We start from the raw sequence: 15,850 nt of genomic DNA on the forward strand, positions 1-15,850 counted from the left end.
TGCTGACTTAGTGTGCGTCATACAACACTCCCACACACCGCTCTCACCGCTCCCTGACCTGGTACACACATCACACCGTGCTGACTTAGTGTGAGTCATACAACACTCCCACACACCGCTCTAACCGCTCCCTGACCAGGTACACACATCACACCGTGCTGACTTAGTGTGAGTCATACAACACTCCCACACACCGCTCTAACCGCTCCCTGACCAGGTACACCCATCACACAGTGCTGACTTAGTGTGAGTCATACAACACTCCCACACACCGCTCTAACCGCTCCCTGACCTGGTACACACATCACATAGTGCTGACTTAGTGTGAGTCATACAACACTCCCACACACCGCTCTAACCGCTCCCTGACCTGGTACACACATCACACAGTGCTGACTTAGTGTGAGTCATACAACACTCCCACACACCGCTCTTACCCTCTATAACAGCTCCCTCACCTGGTACATTGTCACGTCAACAATACTGTCTCCTGAGCCTACGAGTTTGTGCATGATGTTGTGTAACATACGCAGTTGCAACTGGTCCACCTGTTACGGCTGAGACTTGATGACGACTCACGCCACGTGTCAGCAAGTGCTTGGTAAGGCCGCTCATCTCACACCGTGAACACACCCCCCTCTCCTTGCTTCACAGTCATAGAGACCACTGATCTCACAAAACACATCTTAGAGACAGGTGCCACAGTGTCAGCTGATATCGCACAGTGACAGCTCATCACTCCCATTGCTTCATACTCATACTCATCAGGGCCGGACTAGGCAAAGAGGGGGGGGGGGGTTGCCAGTGGTGGTCCAGGGGGATGTTCCTCTGCCCCTTGTGGGGGTCAGGGGGCGAAGCCCCCTGAAGCTGAAGGGTAGGTTATATATATTCTAAGATAGGAAAATGGTCGCTCCTTGCATGAAACTGCATAAAATAAACAATATTAATTTTTTTTTAAATAAGTGAGGTACATGTTTAGGCTAGGGGGGTGGGGGGGGGTTGCGCAACCCCCATAAACCACCCTGTAGTCCGGCCCTGCTCATAAAGACAGCGGCTCAACGATTTAGAACGTCATTTACAAAACAGCGTCAAGACATTTCGTCAAATCTATATTTGACGTCACTACGTGCAAATGCAAGAAAGACTCCACACAGCGAGACAAGAAATGAGTAAGGAGGATGCCATGCGTTGTTCTGTCTGCTTCATTCACAACGTGTGTGTGTGTGTGGGGGTTGGGGGAGGGAGAAAGAGAGGGGACACGATGTGCCTGTATCATTCAAAACGAGTGAGTGTGTGGGGGGGGGGGAAAGAAAGAGGACATGATGTGTCAGCTTCATTCAAAACGAGTGAGTGTGTGTGGGGGGGGGAGAAAGAAAGGGGACATGATGTGACTGCTTCATTCAAAACGATTGAGTGTGTGTGGGGGGGGGGGAGAAAGAAAGGGGACATGATGTGACTGCTTCATTCAAAACGATTGAGTGTGTGTGGGGGGGGGGGGGGGAGAAAGAAAGGGGACATGATGTGTCAGCTTCATTCAAAACGAGTGAGTGTGTGGGGGGGGGGATAGAAAGGGGACATGTGTCAGCTTCATTCAAAACGATTGAGTGTGTGTGGGGGGGGGGGAGAAAGAAAGGGGACATGACGTGTCAGCTTCATTCAAAACGAGTGAGTGTGTGTGTGTGGGTGGGGGGGGGAGAAAGAAAGGGGACATGATGTGTCAGCTTCATTCAAAACGAGTGAGTGTGTGAGTGTGTGTGTGGGGGGGGAGAAAGGGGACATGATGTGTCAGCTTCATTCAAAACGAGTGAGTGTGTGAGTGTGTGTGTGGGGGGGAGAGAAAGGGGACATGATGTGTCAGCTTCATTCAAAACGAGTGAGTGTGTGAGTGTGTGTGTGGGGGGGAGAGAAAGGGGACATGATGTGTCAGCTTCATTCAAAACGAGTGAGTGTGTGAGTGTGTGTGTGGGGGGGAGAGAAAGGGGACATGATGTGTCAGCTTCATTCAAAACGAGTGAGTGTGTGAGTGTGTGTGTGGGGGGGGAGAAAGGGGACATGATGTGTCAGCTTCATTCAAAACGAGTGAGTGTGTGAGTGTGTGTGGGGGGGAGAGAAAGGGGACATGATGTGTCAGCTTCATTCAAAACGAGTGAGTGTGTGAGTGTGTGGGGGGGGGGAGAAAGGGGACATGATGTGTCAGCTTCATTCAAAACGAGTGAGTGTGTGAGTGTGTGTGTGGGGGGGAGAAAGAAAGGGGACATGATGTGTCAGCTTCATTCAAAACGAGTGAGTGTGTGAGTGTGTGGGGGGGGGGGAGAAAGGGGACATGATGTGTCAGCTTCATTCAAAACGAGTGAGTGTGTGAGTGTGTGTGTGGGGGGGGAGAAAGGGGACATGATGTGTCAGCTTCATTCAAAACGAGTGAGTGTGTGAGTGTGTGGGGGGGGGGAGAAAGGGGACATGATGTGTCAGCTTCATTCAAAACGAGTGAGTGTGTGTGTGGGGGGGGGGGGGGAGAAAGGGGACATGATGTGTCAGCTTCATTCAAAACGAGTGAGTGTGTGAGTGTGTGTGTGGGGGGGGAGAAAGGGGACATGATGTGTCAGCTTCATTCAAAACGAGTGAGTGTGTGAGTGTGTGTGTGGGGGGGAGAGAAAGGGGACATGATGTGTCAGCTTCATTCAAAACGAGTGAGTGTGTGAGTGTGTGTGGGGGGGGGGGAAAGAAAGGGGACATGATGTGTCAGCTTCATTCAAAACGAGTGAGTGTGTGAGTGTGTGTGTGGGGGGGAGAGAAAGGGGACATGATGTGTCAGCTTCATTCAAAACGAGTGAGTGTGTGTGTGGGTGGGGGGGGGGAGAAAGGGGACATGATGTGTCAGCTTCATTCAAAACGAGTGAGTGTGTGAGTGTGTGGGGGGGGGGGGAAAGAAAGGGGACATGATGTGTCAGCTTCATTCAAAACGAGTGAGTGTGTGAGTGTGTGTGTGGGGGGGAGAGAAAGGGGACATGATGTGTCAGCTTCATTCAAAACGAGTGAGTGTGTGAGTGTGTGTGTGGGGGGGAGAGAAAGGGGACATGATGTGTCAGCTTCATTCAAAACGAGTGAGTGTGTGAGTGTGTGTGTGGGGGGGGAGAAAGGGGACATGATGTGTCAGCTTCATTCAAAACGAGTGAGTGTGTGAGTGTGTGTGGGGGGGGGGAGAAAGGGGACATGATGTGTCAGCTTCATTCAAAACGAGTGAGTGTGTGAGTGTGTGTGTGGGGGGGGAGAAAGGGGACATGATGTGTCAGCTTCATTCAAAACGAGTGAGTGTGTGAGTGTGTGTGTGGGGGGGGAGAAAGGGGACATGATGTGTCAGCTTCATTCAAAACGAGTGAGTGTGTGAGTGTGTGTGTGGGGGGGGAGAAAGGGGACATGATGTGTCAGCTTCATTCAAAACGAGTGAGTGTGTGAGTGTGTGTGTGGGGGGGAGAGAAAGGGGACATGATGTGTCAGCTTCATTCAAAACGAGTGAGTGTGTGAGTGTGTGTGTGGGGGGGGAGAAAGGGGACATGATGTGTCAGCTTCATTCAAAACGAGTGAGTGTGTGAGTGTGTGTGTGGGGGGGAGAGAAAGGGGACATGATGTGTCAGCTTCATTCAAAACGAGTGAGTGTGTGAGTGTGTGTGGGGGGGGGGGAGAAAGAAAGGGGACATGATGTGTCAGCTTCATTCAAAACGAGTGAGTGTGTGAGTGTGTGTGTGTGGGGGGGAGAAAGAAAGGGGACATGATGTGTCAGCTTCATTCAAAACGAGTGAGTGTTTTGTGTGTGTGGGGGGGAGAGAAAGGGGACATGATGTGTCAGCTTCATTCAAAACGAGTGAGTGTGTGAGTGTGTGTGGGGGGGGGGAGAAAGGGGACATGATGTGTCAGCTTCATTCAAAACGAGTGAGTGTGTGAGTGTGTGTGTGGGGGGGGAGAAAGGGGACATGATGTGTCAGCTTCATTCAAAACGAGTGAGTGTGTGAGTGTGTGTGGGGGGGGAGAAAGAAAGGGGACATGATGTGTCAGCTTCATTCAAAACGAGTGAGTGTGTGAGTGTGTGTGTGGGGGGGGAGAAAGGGGACATGATGTGTCAGCTTCATTCAAAACGAGTGAGTGTGGGGGGGGGAGAGAAAGGGGACATGATGTGTCAGCTTCATTCAAAACGAGTGAGTGTGTGAGTGTGTGTGTGTGGGGGAGAAAGAAAGGGGACATGATGTGTCAGCTTCATTCAAAACGAGTGAGTGTGTATGTGTGGGGGGGAGAGAAAGGGGACATGATGTGTCAGCTTCATTCAAAACGAGTGAGTGTGTGAGTGTGTGTGTGGGGGGGGAGAAAGGGGACATGATGTGTCAGCTTCATTCAAAACGAGAGAGTGTGTGTGTGGGGGGAGAAAGAAAGGGGACATGATGTGTCAGCTTCATTCAAAACGAGTGAGTGTGTGAGTGTGTGTGTGGGGGGGAGAAAGAAAGGGGACATGATGTGTCAGCTTCATTCAAAACGAGTGAGTGTGTGAGTGTGTGTGTGGGGGGGAGAGAAAGGGGACATGATGTGTCAGCTTCATTCAAAACGAGTGAGTGTGTGAGTGTGTGTGTGGGGGGGGAGAAAGGGGACATGATGTGTCAGCTTCATTCAAAACGAGTGAGTGTGTGAGTGTGTGTGTGGGGGGGGAGAAAGGGGACATGATGTGTCATCTTCATTCAAAACGAGTGAGTGTGTGTGTGTGGGGGGGAGAAAGAGAGGGGACATAATGTGTCATCTTCATTCAAAACTAGTGAGTGTGTGAGTGTGTGTGGGGGGGGAGAAAGAAAGGGGACATGATGTGTCAGCTTCATTCAAAACGAGTGAGTGTGTGAGTGTGTGTGTGGGGGGGGAGAAAGAAAGGGGACATGATGTGTCAGCTTCATTCAAAACGAGTGAGTGTGTGAGTGTGTGTGGGGGGGGGGAGAAAGAAAGGGGACATGATGTGTCAGCTTCATTCAAAACGAGTGAGTGTGTGTGTGGGGGGGAGAAAAAGGGGACATGATGTGTCAGCTTTATTCAAAACGAGTGAGTGTGTGTGTTTGGGGGGGGGGGGGGGAGCGGGGGATGGAGAAAGAAAGGGGACATGTGTCAGCTTCATTCAAAACGAGTGTGTGTGTGGGGGGGAGGGGGAGAAAGAAAGGGGACATGTGTCAGCTTCATTCAAAACGAGTGTGTGTGTGGGGGGGAGGGGGAGAAAGAAAGGGGACATGTGTCAGCTTCATTCAAAACGAGTGTGTGTGTGTGGGGGGGGGGATAGAAAGGGGACATGATGTGTCAGCTTCATTCAAAACGAGTGAGTGTGTGTGTGGGGGGGAGAAAAAGGGGACATGATGTGTCAGCTTTATTCAAAACGAGTGAGTGTGTGTGTTGTTACACTCTCACACTCAGTCACACGTCGTGGAGAACAAACGCTGAGGTACGGGGTGGTGACTTTATTCGTGGTTCAGGAGCATTTCAGGCATTGGACAGACATAGTCAGCTATCGCCTCGGCAAGTCGGAGACCGCCCGCCTGACACAGCCTCTCGTCCTGTCCCCTTGGTCGCTGAGATATCTTCCCAGCTTCCAAATCCTTGTCGTTATATACAGCTAAAGATCGGGAAGCAATCTCAATCACACAACACCAACAACAACAGTCGACAGTGACCACTGGTCAAGCTACTTCAATTGTCTCCAAAACGCAATCCGTACAAGGAACTTAGTCGATAAATATCGACAGGGGGCGGACAAATGGTTTACATGTGAAATGTGTGTATATGGGTGTGGTTCTGAAACAAACAAACAAACAAACAAACTATGTGAACCCCCCCCCCCCCCTCCCACCGCTCGCGGGCTGAACGACTGACGTCACATGTCGCTTCGGTCTTTTCCAGAAGAACACCGCGTGTACATAATACACAATTCGATCGCGTAGCACTGCCAATGCACATTTTCGCAACGAAAACCGTGCTACTGTTTCTTGTGTGTTAAATCTGAAAGCAATATAAGTGAACGAACAATTGAAAACTGATATCACGTTACTAAACTCCCAAAAGTAATAAATTACTTCTGACTGCGATACACAATACATTTTCAAAGCAATTTTTATTATTTTCAAGACATAAAAAATACAACGGAAGAAAAATGCAAGCAATAACATTTTTTTTTAAAGTACAGACTAAATACTGAAGCTCTCTATTTCTCTTTAGTATGTTGGATTCAGGTGTACTTACTCACAGTTGCAGACAGATACAGATTCAAACACGTGTCGAGCGTAAAACAAAAAGTGAAACTAGAGAATAACATGAACCTGAAAACTTTTAAAATATTTGTACCCAGCACCAAGAGAGATTATTGTAAAAAAAAAAATGTAATACAAAGTGTCTGTGTTCTACATAAGACAGGAGAATTTACATAGCAACAGAAAACATAATAATAATAATAATAATAATAATAATAATAATAAGAAGAAGAAGAACATTTATATAGCGCTAAATCAAAAACTTTCGTTAAAAAGGCTTGCTCTAAGCGCTTGACATCTAAACTAAAACGTCATTCACACTCTTTACAATGATGTACAAGAACTTCATGTCACACTCTTTCATTCAATATAGCACCATTCACACAGTTGTTATGCTTGTAAATCACTGAGCACCAACAGTTAAAAATCACTATCGCTCACCTCATGCAGACTGAAATGCAAACCTGCACACATACATACACACAAACAAGGGGGGAGCATCCGTGGACTGGCACTAATGATATGATCAACTGCATATGTAGCTAACTTTGCCCGTCTCACACCTTGTTAATGTTAGTGTCACTGGTACGCAACCTGTTCTTCATGCTCTACTCTTTCCACCCGCGCTGCACTTTGTCCATCATTGACATTGTCCTCAGCTTGTGGTGGACTCGGATTTAAAAAAAAAAAAGCAGGACAGCATTTTCGAAAACATCTTCTTGCACTTTCAAAGAAATGTCAAATGCATAAACTGTGTCATAAAAAAGCACAGGCACTGTATCATTGATTTGGCACTGTTGCAGAAAGTCCTTGTCATCAGCTTTCATTTTGGCAGAGCAAGCGACACCCACAGTCCGACGAAAAATGTCCTGCATGTCAAGGAACATTTGCACAATGTTGTCTTTGACAAATGTCAGTCCTCCTCGGTTAAGCACCGTTGTCATGTCAGTTGAAGAATCACAATCACTTTCTGACAGCTCACTGAACCTCAGTGCTTCTAAACAGCGCAGTTTCTCGTATCTGTATGCACCTTTCTTGATGCCCCAAACTTTCTTTTTTAGTTTCTTCACCACACTCCCAGCAACATACCTGATCACATCCTTCCTCACACACTGGCACCGGTCGGTCATTCGCGTTGTCTTCCTGTTTGCACCCATAGGTTGCTTCGACCAGCCTTTCAAACATCCTGAGGCAAATGGAAGCTGATGCATGAGTCGACTTGGTGACCTCTGTAATGCTTGCATGGCTTGCGTAGTACAATGAGTGAGCCTTTTCCTTGGCCGCGTTCCGGAACTTCCCTCGTAGACCAAGGCATGACTCAAACACCTGAAGTTTGTCCCGAAGAACAGCACCTGTCAAACAGACCACAAAGTCTTACACTTGAACACATACAATAGAACCACCTTTGTATTACCTCAAACAATCTGAGAAAGCGGGTCTTTAAAAGGAGGCAGTCTTAAAATGAAGGAAAATTTACAGAAGTTATGCACAGACAAACTGACAAAATAAGGTCTTAAAAGGGAGGGATTATCAAATTGGGGGGGGGGGGGGTGGTCCACTGTATATATATATATACAAAAATAGATTTTTATTAGTCCATATCTTGGGATAATTCCCTGCCTCGTATAACTTTAAAAGAAAGGCAAACACACACACCATTGTATCCAAAAAGAACACTTGCACATTGACAAGTCTGGAATGTGTACGCGAATGATCAACAATAATTACACGTATGCCATACAGGGAGCACTGCTTACTTGTCATGTATATATGACAGCTTATTCTCAGCGTAACTGAATAACTTGAAATTTAAACTTGAAATTGTTTTACATTATAAGCAAAAGTGAAAACACTACTCCAACAAAATTGTATTCATTCATACAGTGTTTCCCTAAACACTTACAGTCCAAGGTTTTAACATGGCTTCACAGATCAGCTGACAGGCATTCATTTTCTGCAATCTCACTGCACACCTCTTCCAAAAGTGGAACTGTCACCTGTTGACATTTAAAAACACATGTAAATGTACACACAGTGACACAATAAAAAATCATGCGTAATGAGAATTATCCAAAAATATTATATGATGCACTGGTGTCAAATGTGTTATGGTATTTTATGTTATCACAGAATCTAAGTCTTGAAAAATACACATGTTCACACAAAAATATGGCAAATACCACATGAGACTGAAATATACACAAATCTGCAGTAACTTGACTGAGAAATCACAAGCGGGTGTAGTTGTAGGCATCACAATCACAAGACAAACAAATTCTGCCTTTATGTTTAATATTTTTCAACAATAAATGTTGCAAATGTAACGAATAACTTCTCACCTTTTGTGAAATAATACTTTGAGCTTGACACACTTCTGACTGTACAGGGGTTTTCATCAACAACAAAAGTGGTGCTTGCTTCCTGAAACAAAATTATTCAATGATGAAAAGAACTGAATGTGGCAGTGTTCAAAGTGATATTCAAACTTGTATACAACTATCAGTACCTATACTGTAAAACGAGAAGGCTATTGGCATGCTCGTCAATCAGTATGTGTCATTCAGTGTTTTGTGCTGTAACAATGAAATGCAATCAATGCAAGTTCTTGTAGTCTAGAAATAAATACAACAATAATTTCAATTGAAACCACAAACTAGTCAAATAAATTGTGTAAATAGTTGGACAAAGAGATGCTTATTAACCCAGGGAAATAACAGGATTTCTTAGCAAAACTTTCCCAACCCAATTACCTGATTCAGTCCGGCTTTTCTGCTTTTAACACTTACTTTCAGTTTCACTAGAATATATCACAACTACAAGAATAACAATGGAACAGGAATGAGATTTTGTTTTGTTTTTGTAAACTACATCAGGATTTAACTAGTTTGGAAGCTCTGCTTACATACAAAATACAGACAGTGACGTTCAATCGTTGTGGCTGATCAGTGCACTGACTGAGCGCTTCACCACGCCTTTCCAACAATGTGCTCCCATACAGTTTTGGTAGATACATGCTTGTGCAAGTATGTTATTAGTATTACCAATATGAATCTTATTTTCCTTTCGATGGTCAGTTTTACTCACCTCTGTAACGGCAGTCACCTCTGCGAATGCTGTCGAAGAATCTAACCGAAAGTAAACATTCTGGGAATCTACGCGCATCGGCCTTGACGCAAGTTCAATACTGAGCCAATGAGCGCGGCGCGGCGAAGTTGGCCGCTGTAAGTCTCGCAGCGCTGGCTGGCTGAGCGAGTTGCGTGTCCATCCATATTAGGTCCAAGCCGCACCGTAGACCAGATTAGTAGGTGCTTGATTTTGGTATTTTGATTTTACATAACATTAAACCTTTCTTGGGGTTCATGGTCATGGCAACAGCCATAATAATATTATATCATGTATAATATTACATTTCAGCATATTTGAATTACATGTCATCATACCAAACTGTCATACATTTTTATTCCTACATCATTCTGATTGATCACAACCAAACCTACTATCAGTGGACACATCCAAATGTAAGCGCCTGTTCTTGACAACTTTTAATCGATCTAAAAATAGCAACTTGCTGGGTCCTTTGCCGCCAACAGACACTGTTTGGCCTGTAGGTAAAATGTACAATGTATTTTCTGATTTGTGCACAAAAGCTTTTTTTCTTTTTTCTTTTTTTTAACATAACAATGTTTAATGTCACTGTATGTTTAAAAGACCATGGTCATATTTGTAAAAAAAATGTTAAATTAGAAAATAAATAACATTTTGGTTCATGATTTTTCCTACACCTGTGCTGAAAATAAGAAATAAAAATGTCGGTATATAAGTCACTCAAATACAGCTAGGTATGAATGGCTCGGTTTGAGTTTGTTGCAGTTGACCCTGCACAATGCGACATATCATGTTTTTGTTGAACAATTTTGACGTCACCCCTCCCATAGGGTGACGTATTTCACAACTTCCTGTGTTACACAAACTCTGTGATGACCAATTTTGACGTCACACCTCCCATAGGGTGACGGATTTCACAACTTTCTACAGATGAACAATGTTGCCTTCACCCCTCCCATAGGGTGACGGATGTCACAACTTCCTGTGTACACAAACTGATGACGTATTTCACAACAAAATGGCGCTGCCCATGGTCAACCTCTAAACTATCCGTATAGAATGGGGGCGTCCTCGCCCCCATAATGAAACACTACTCAAGGTTTGGAGGAGGACCGACCGTTGAGAGGGCGTGACGCAGCACGTGACGCCAACTACACTGCTACCCATTGACATACTTCGCCAACACAGCTCAGCAATAGCGACAGCGGCCTAACAGCCTACCACTTTTTAGGGCCTAGGCGGTGAGGCGATCGACTCCGACAGTGGTGGACTTTCTCTTCAGGACCTAATCAAACCTGCCTTAAAAGGCAGAAAGTAGGGGCGGTTATTGCCTGGTACGACCATTTTTGAACTCGACTAGACTAGGACCTCAGATTCTTTCAGGAGCCCTCTGCCTACTAAATTTGATTTTTCCAAATTTTTCCTCAAAAACTCTAGCACCCGACCCCTATCTTGTTTTTCTCCAAGCTAGCATAGACATAGGTTTATTAGTGATCCCTATCCCAGAGTTATCTTTTATCAACATCACCGACATTGTCCTTTCTTCATCGCGCCGATTCCTCGGCCTCATTACCGTCTCGATACCGCTCCTTAAAAATAAAAAATAAAACTCATTTCTCTCATTTCTATCTTTTTCATGTTCATCGTCATTGACAGTCTCACTTATTTGTTGCTTTAAGTCTTGTACGCACGGTCTTGACTCGCTTTTAGTCTTGTTATATCTGTGCCACAGTGTCCCGCTCTTTGTCGCTGCCCTACACGCCACCAGGCGTGAAAGGCAGTAAGTAAGTAAGTGTCCCGCTCGTTTGTTCTGTATGTTATGTCTTGTCGTGAGCATGATCGAGAGTTAGATGAATGATACAGTACCTGGCTTCTTTCTATTAATCATAGCTTCCTCGCGGAGCTCCCCATGGACAGCACTCAATTAAACGAACAAGCTTGGAGCTATTCCAACATGTCAGACGTCTCCGTGACGAGCAGCGAGTCCGAGCTCCCTGAGGGTTCGGAGTCGGCTGCTCGCAGATTGAAAAATGACATTACCAAAAGCAAACTAGAGAAAAGTATGGTCTCCCGGTCGGCGAGCTTCGGTGGCGGCGTCCCCCTTAAATAGGCCACGCCCACACTCAGGCTCGACCGATTCAGGTGATGAGACCACCCAAACACGGAAGGGACGACGTGTTCGTCCCTGCCAAAACAAGGAAAAAAAACAAGAAAAGAAAAACCATCATTCCTCAAAAACAACCCGAAATGGCTGAGACAGAAGTACCTGTCACTGAAGCCCAACAAATGGATAACCCAATTCCAAAAGATAACCCAATCCCAAAAGAAAACCCCCCCAAAAAACTCCAAAAAAACAAATTCAAGATTTTCGACGAACACCAGGAAAGCTCTGTTCCCTGAAACATCACCCCCCCCCCCCCCCACCAGTTTTTCTTGACTATCCAGTAATCTATGAAGATCTGAAAAAAGGCCCAGCCACTCTACATGGCCTGGGACTACACAGACTAAAAACATTCACGTTGGCAGTGGGACCCATCCTGTCAGTGCGCAAACTCCCAGGAGGAAGCGTGCTGGTGGGGTGTGTCTCACTGACACAGCAAAAGAAACTCCTGTCTCTCACAGAGATAGGAAGCATCCAAATAAAAAAATTCACACCAGAAGTCTCGACAGAAGAGGTTATAAAGCGGGTCCCTCTGTTCCATTCAGACGAAGACCTCAATAACATGACTATCTCGGTTCGGATTCGGACGGAGGGGGGAGTCCCCGCGGAAAAGGGTGCGTCCGCCGTCCGTCAGATCCGAAGACTAAAAACAAAAGAAGGCAAGGCCTCAGAGGGTCATCTGAAACTCCACTGCAGAGCCAAAAAGCCAACGTGTGGCAGGTGCGGCACCTACGGCCACGACGGCAACGGCTGCGAGAGAGAGAGACAATGCATTATGCATTAACTGTAAGGAGGGTCACTCCTCATCATATCAGAGGTGTAGGGAGATAAGACTTCGCATGCGTGCCAATAAGATCCGTTCGGCAACCTACATCCCCTACTCAGAGGCCATGCAAAGAGCACGAAACGAAGCCAAGCAAGAAAATGAAAACAAACTAATGATGACAACAGAGACAGGCCCCGCCGAGCAGCGCGACGAGTTCTGGCGCGCTCGTTAAAATTAATATTAAAAGTCCTACGGTTTTGAGCCATTAAGGACTTGAGTGTTTGTCCGCTTTCAAAAAGAGGAAAGAAAGAAACAAAAAATAAGGAGAGGAGGGCAGGGGGTGGGGTTGAGTTGATAATGCTCTGTGGAATTTGTTAAAATGGAAAGTAGTTAAGATGTTTCTTGGTAAGAATTATAAGTCTGTATTCTATATCTTGAATAACGGGCTTGTAATATTTTAATTCAAATCGAGTTAAAAAGTGGAACCTTTCAGGATCACCAATAAAACCAAATAGATGAGCAAGTAAGAGGAACACGAACAATAAATCTCAAAACTTTTTACAAATAAAAGGATTAAGATGTAAGCCACGAAGGCCGTGGTAATAAAAACAATATGTACAGTTTGGCGACTAGTGGGCCTTGGGTGAGGATATGTTGTCTAGAAGGTAGTCGCTGGAATCAGGAGGGATGGCGGGAGCCACTCGACCTCAAACTGAAACACGCTGATGTGATAATCTGGGCTTAGTTATACCCACAGTCCCATGTCCGAGTCCCTGACCAGTCGGCACAGCAGCAAGCTGTGTGACCAGCCTAGAGAACTGCTACTGCGCAGATAATCCTGGGGACTCAGACCATGGAGCTGCATATGGTCATATAAGGTTTTAAAGGTAATTCTATTTGTAGCGCATGGAGCGAAAATGTGTTGAAATGAATAGGGTTCTCCACAATGGCAGGACTTGTTAAAGATATGGAAGCGGCAGCCGCCGGCACGGAGGCGTCTGAAGATAGTGAGGAGGTTTGTTGGGAGATCGGGGTGTAGATCGTTCATATCAATGGGTTGATAGGACAGAGATGTTACGTACTGACTTCGAATGAGTTTACGGATTTTACTGTAGAACTCGGTTACTGAGTAGCCGATGTTAGTGTTAGCTGGGCTATATTCTGCCGCTTCTTTGGCAGCGACATCCGCCAGTTCATTTCCCCGGACCCCTACGTGAGAGGGGACCCAGAGAAATGATACGGATGTGCCGGATGAGATTAACTGGTGACATATAAAGAGGATTTCTCTTTGTAGCTCTGCCCGATTTGATGTGTTTCGATGCAGAGCTTGTAATGAAGAGCGCGAGTCAGAGCAGAAAACTACCGCACGCGGTGTGACTGGGAGGTCATTTATAAAAGTGCATGCCATGAGCAAGGCAAATAGCTCGGCTGAGAATATGGAGATGTCTTTATTAAGAGTGTATTTCCTTGAGATTTTGAGATCTGGGATCACAAAGGCGCAGCCAACGCTGCCGTCTGCAAATTTGGATCCGTCAGTAAAGACTTTTAAATGCTCCGAGAATTTGTAGTTTAGGGTTTCTTTTGTAACAGTAGCTAGGTAGACGGGGTTATCTTTTTTGGTAGTATTATCTTCACTGTCGTATATGATAGTAGGGGTTTCCTCAAGCCAAGGCGGGTAGGAGGGCGGGGGGACCCTGGCCAGCTCACTGACCTTCACCCCGCTATCGGCTAGAATGCGGTTTACTGTGTCGGATAAGGGTAGCGTTTTGGCCAAGAGTTGAGTGCTATGTTTGGTGTTGGCCTCATAATTTTGGTGCTGAGGAAAAAAGTCAGTCAGGACCTCGCAGGCAGAGTTCTCTACCGCGTGGGCTCTGACAGCATACTGAGCTGAACGGAGTTTTATCTCATCCACAAGGGGCAGCCACCCACACTCGCTGTAGACTCGACTCTTACTCGCTTGTTGGGAGAGTCCCAGAGCTATTTTGAGCGCCCTGCACTCTATAATAGCCAGTTTTTTCATGAGCGCCGGGCGCGTCGCGAAATAAGCTTCGCACCCGTAAAGGAGGCGGGAGCGAATTAATGCCCGCACTACCTCTGTGACACACTTACGTCCTCTGGCCCAGGATTGGGACGCCAGGTAGCGTATGATATAAAGATCCTTGTTGGCCTTATTGATCAGATGTTCGATATGACTGGTCCAGTTAAGTCGGGTATCGATGATAACGCCGAGGAACTTAACTTCTGAGCTCGGTTTGATAATATCACAACCTATCTTTATACTGCAGTTCCTGTACAGTTGTCTACGGGAGACAACAAGAAAGACTGTTTTATTTGAGGCTAGTTGGAAGCCGTTGGTGTACATATATTGACAGAGGTTGTCGATTTTAGTTTGGTAAGAAGATAAGTCAACAGTGTTGGTAACTCTGTTATGGCGTGGTCTATTAGTGTCTATTAAGGCGAGGTCGTCCGCATACAGAAGTACACTGGCACCGTCAACCCTAACAGAAGTAATGTCATAGAGCATGATGCTGAATAAGTTTGGCGCGATGATACTGCCCTGGGGAACCCCCATGTCCAGCGCATGGGTTTCGGACACCGAAGAGCCCACTCGGACAGACATCTTGCGATTGCTGATGAAGTTTTTGATGAATTGGTACATGTGGCCAGAGACACCGATTCTGCCGAGTTTTAGGAGTAGACGAGCATGCCAGACGCTGTCGTACGCAGATTTAATATCAAAGAAGGTTCCAAGAAGAGAATTATTACTATGTGCCTAGGTCTTTTTGATTTTTTCAGTGACGTGCACAATGTGGTCCGCACACGAACGACCTTGCCTAAAACCTGCCTGGCATGTAGGAATGATATTGTGTTTATTGAGGTGGAACTCCAGCCTCTGGTTCACCACACGCTCAAAGATCTTGCTGAGGTGGGGGGTTAGTGATATGGGGCGGTAACTGCCAGGTAGATTGCCCGGTTTTCCGCTCTTCAATACTGCTACTACTTGTGAGTCTGACCACGCTGCGGGGATAGTATCCTTTAACCAGCATAGGTTGAAAAACTGAGTGAGCAACTTAACAAAGTTAGGTGGTAGATGTTTTATCATGTGATATGATATTGGGTCTAAACCTGTGGATTTTTTTGGGTCTTTCACAGAAGAGATGGCGTTTTGGACTTCTTTTGCCTTAAACATGCAGTTTATAGGCAACTGGTTGTCATCTGGGGGGTATGTGAAACCCTTCTCCTGATCTAACCTATAATTGAGTCGTTCAGTATCTAGGGATTTTGATTGACTATTTTTGGCAAAGGTATCTGCTAATAGGTTTGCCTTTTCAGAGTCAGTTGTGGTCATTTTATCACCCGATAATAGTGGCTTTTCTTTAGTTCTGTATCTACATTTAAATCTGCGGATTTTCTTCCAGATTTTGCCACAGTCTTTGTAATCTTTAGTTTCTTTGTGGACAAAGTTTTCCCAGTTTTGAAGTTTAGCCTCAGCGGTGATCTGGTTAAATTGTATTTCAGCTGACTTCATATTCGTGAAGTTAGCGTCTGAGCAGT

General features: G+C 45.7%; 1 protein-coding gene and 1 long non-coding RNA gene across 2 annotated transcripts in view; both read right to left on the bottom strand.

The window, feature by feature from the left end:
• LOC138950077 (uncharacterized) overlaps window positions 1-15,850 on the bottom strand; it is a 239,617-nt gene that overhangs the window by 3,313 nt on the left and 220,454 nt on the right. The window lies entirely within an intron of this gene.
• On the bottom strand, window positions 5,868-9,975 carry LOC138951272 (uncharacterized). Its single transcript, XR_011451089.1, has 4 exons — window positions 9,348-9,975; window positions 8,603-8,684; window positions 8,167-8,260; window positions 5,868-7,615 (listed from the first exon to the last, which is right to left on the bottom strand). It is a non-coding gene; the product is annotated as an uncharacterized lncRNA (long non-coding RNA).

The sequence above is a fragment of the Littorina saxatilis genome, linkage group LG16, assembly GCF_037325665.1.
Source record: "Littorina saxatilis isolate snail1 linkage group LG16, US_GU_Lsax_2.0, whole genome shotgun sequence".
NCBI lineage: Eukaryota > Metazoa > Mollusca > Gastropoda > Littorinimorpha > Littorinidae > Littorina > Littorina saxatilis.